At 39.0% G+C, this 3,870-nt stretch overlaps 1 non-coding gene across 1 annotated transcript; it reads left to right on the top strand.

The window, feature by feature from the left end:
* Window positions 1-2,743: 2,743 nt before the first annotated feature.
* Window positions 2,744-2,815, top strand: TRNAQ-CUG (transfer RNA glutamine (anticodon CUG)). The gene has a single exon. It is a non-coding gene; the product is annotated as a tRNA-Gln (tRNA).
* The last annotated feature ends 1,055 nt before the right edge of the window (window positions 2,816-3,870 follow it).

The following is a 3,870-nucleotide window of genomic DNA, read 5'->3' as shown; positions in this document are numbered from 1 at the left end:
TGGTAGCTCTTGATTTGTCCTGCTGTGAACCGAGACTTGTCCCGTGTCTGCCCTTTTCCCAGCGTTTCCCTGTCTGTCTGTTTGATTCTCTGATACCTGACTTGGCTCGTATTTCGGACTCCCTTCTGTTTTCTGATGTTTTCTTATCCGCTTCTGACCGATGCTGAACCACCTGGCTTGTCTGACCATGTTTACTTCTTATCCCTTCTTGTACTTCTGCTTCCGATTGTATTTTGACCCGGCTTGTCTCACGACTCTCTCTTGGTTGCGCCTGTGCTGCTGATCTGTGGTGCTTCTCTGTGTACGTAGTCTCACTTCCCTCCCAACCTCCCTCTGGTGGAGGTTGCGTTATACTGCACTGCAGCAGCATGACACTACCACACTTTTTCCTTCCACTCAACTTTCCATTATTATGCTGGATACAGCACTCTATGAACAGCCAGCATCTTTAGCAATGACCTTTTGTGGCTTACCCTCCTTGTGGAGTGTGTCAATGACTGCCTTCTGGACATCTTACAAGTCAACAATCTTCCTCATGATTGTGGAGCCTACTGAAACAGACTAAGGCTACCGTCACACTATCAGTATTTGGTCAGTATTTTACATCAGTATGTGTAAGCCAAAACCAGGAGTGGGTGATAAATGCAGAAGTGGTGCATATGTTTCTATAATACTTTTCCTCTAATTGTTCCACTCTTGGTTTTGGCTTACAAATACTGATGTAAAATACTGACCAAATACTGATAGTGTGATGGCAGCCTAAGGGACGTTTATAAATGCTTAGGAAGCCTTTGCAGGTGTTTTTTGTTAATTATTCTAATTTTCTGAGATAATGACTATTGGGTTTTCATTGCTTAAGCCTTAATCATCAACATTTACAGAAATAAACACTTGAAATAGATCACTCTTTTTGTAATTACTCTATATTATGAGTTTCACTTTTTGTATAGAATAACTGAAATAAATTAATGTTATGATGATATTCTAATTTATTGGGAAGCACTTGTAGTTGCCAGGATCCAAACCATCTAACCATAGCTCAGATATTTGATATATAATTTCAGAGAAGAACACAATGCCCTCTGACAGCAAATCCTTACAATGATAGTGGTTAGTATCTCTGTCTACCATGTGGGAGACCGGGGGTTCAATTCCCCGAAGGGAAAACCTATATATATTTATTACTGATAAGTGTGATGAAGGCTTGATGGCGACCCACTCTACAGCTTTAAAAAAAAATTACTTCAAACAAGATTATAAATTATTAGTTATTTATATAACATTCATTCCATGGTGCTGTACATGAGAAGGGGTTGCATACAAAATACAGATATCTCTTACAGTAAACAAACTAACAATGACAGTCTGGTACAGAGGGAAGAGGACGCTGCTCTTGCAGGCTTACATTCTACAGGATTATGGGGAAGGAGAATGTAGGTTGAGTGTTGCAGTAGATCCAATGGTGTTGAGGTGGTAGCATGGTCATTGCAGGTTGTAAGCTTTTTTCAAGAGATGGGCTTTTAAGTTCTATCTGAAGAATCTGAATGTGGTGGACAATCGGACGTGTTGGGGCACAGAATCCAAGAGGATGGGGAAAATTCAGCAGAAATCTTGGAGGCGATTGGGTGAAAACAAATAAGGGTGGAGGAGAGGAGACCTTAAGAAGACCGGAGATTACATGAGGGAAGGTATCAGGAAATTAGTTGGAAATATACAGGGAAGATAGGTTATGGATGGTTTTGTAGGTCAATGTTAGTAGATGGATACGTTGGGGAATAGGGAGCCAATGAAGAGATTTGCAGAGGGGAAAAGCGGAGGAGTATCAGGGAGAGAGATGTATTAGTCAGGCAGCAGAGTTAAGGATGTTCAGGAGAGGTGAAAGGGTGTTATTAGTTAGGTCACAGAGGATGTTGCAGTAGTCCAGATGGAAGATGATGAGGGTATGCACAAGAATTTTAGTAGATTGAGGGTTGAGGAAAGGACGGATTATGGAAATATTTTTGAATTAGAGGTTACAGGAAGTGGAGAGAGCTTGGATGAAGGACAGGGCAGAGTAAAGGGTTACTCAGAGGCAGTGGATTTCCAGTATAGGGAAAAGCATTGTGTCATTTACTGTAACATAGTAACATAGTTTTTAAGGTTGAAGGAAGACTTTAAGTCCATCTAGTTCAACCCATAGCCTAACCTAACATGCCCTAACATGTTGGTCCAGAGGAAGGCAAAAAACTCATGTGGCAAAGAGTAAGCTCCACATTGGGGAAAAAAATTCCTTCCCGACTCCACATACGGCAATCAGACTAGTTCCCTGGATCAACACCCTATCAAGGAAACTCGTGTAAATAACCTGTAACATTATACTTTTCAAGAAAGGCATCCAGTCTCCTCTTAAATTTTAGTAATGAATCACTTATTACAGCATCATACGGCAGAGAGTTCCATAGTCTCACTACTCTTACAGTAAAGAATCTGCATCTGTTATTATGCTTAAACCTTCTTTCCTCCAGACATAGAGGATGCCCCCTTGATACTGACTCTCGTGTCAACTGGCTTTGGACCTTGTACGGACTCTATGGACAGTTCTTTGTCATCTCCCTACGCTTGTCGTTACCTCTTCTGTGTGTGTGTATCACAGGTGGAATAGCGACCCTGGGAGCTCTGATATATCATCTACCATTATCCCAGGAAGACAACAGAAGAGTAAGACCCTATCATGTGCATTATGCTGGGGTAATTTTGAGTAGCAGGTTCCATGGTGTAATGGTTAGCACTCTGGACTCTGAATCCAGCGATCCGAGTTCAAATCTCGGTGGGACCTTTATTTATCAATTTTATTTTTTTTTTACCCATGAGATATTGAACTTAAAAAAATTCTGCACAACACACCTAAAAAATATTAAAGTTTAAATATATGTTGTCTGTTTTATATTACCATTGAAAGAGGAATTTTCAGTAAAAATAGGTAAAAGTTTACAGAATGTGCTTGAAAGTTTGTATGTATCTTCTCACACAATGTACACATTTACACACACACACAAAAGTTTTGGGCAGATGTGGAAAAATTGTGCAAAATAAGAAAGCTTTAAGAATTATAAGTGTTACTAGTTTCCTTATATCGATTAACAAAATGCAAAGTGAACGTACAAAAGAGAACACTGGGGAGTGAAACCTAAAGATTACGTTTTTTCCATCAAAATGAAGAGCCCAAATGACCCTATTAAGGAAACTGCACCTCTCAAGCAATTAATGTATGGGTGTGGTGAGCATAATGAATCACTGTTGTTTCACACAAATTTATAACATTGGGCTGTGAAAATGAAACATTTTTTTCATGAGACTGTTGCACGATCTGCCAGATTATTCATTTTCAAAAGGTATGACCTCACAGCATTTTATCCTAATTAACCACACATCTGTTTTCAGCAAGCCAGGAGGAAAAAAATGTTATCAATATGTTGACTTTTCAATTTATGTGTTTTGTCTGATTGGTCAAGAAAACACAGACTTTTATTAGTAAAACCTGTAATATTGACGTGTAAGTTGAAATTTGTTGCAACATATTGTGCTGTTATCCTGGATGATAGAGACACAGGCTAATTGAACAATGATGTTTGCGGATATGTTGTGATTACATATTGTCCAGGTCAGCCAGTTTGCTGACTTGCAAAACAGATGAATAAAAACTATGCAAATTGATTAAAAAGTTAAACAATGCGAGTCAAACTCATCACATCTTCATCTTGACCTCTGTATGCTGGCCTGAAGGACAGTTGTTAACTATGAAAAGAATATAAATGTCTTTGTAACATATACAGATATATATCCAAGTCATCCAGACATCTAAAAGATTCAAAGAACCAGAGACTCTTTACA

Source organism: Ranitomeya variabilis, chromosome 5, assembly GCF_051348905.1.
Source record: "Ranitomeya variabilis isolate aRanVar5 chromosome 5, aRanVar5.hap1, whole genome shotgun sequence".
In the NCBI taxonomy this organism is placed as follows: Eukaryota; Metazoa; Chordata; class Amphibia; order Anura; family Dendrobatidae; genus Ranitomeya; species Ranitomeya variabilis.
This window is presented reverse-complemented; position numbering and strand designations above follow the sequence as displayed.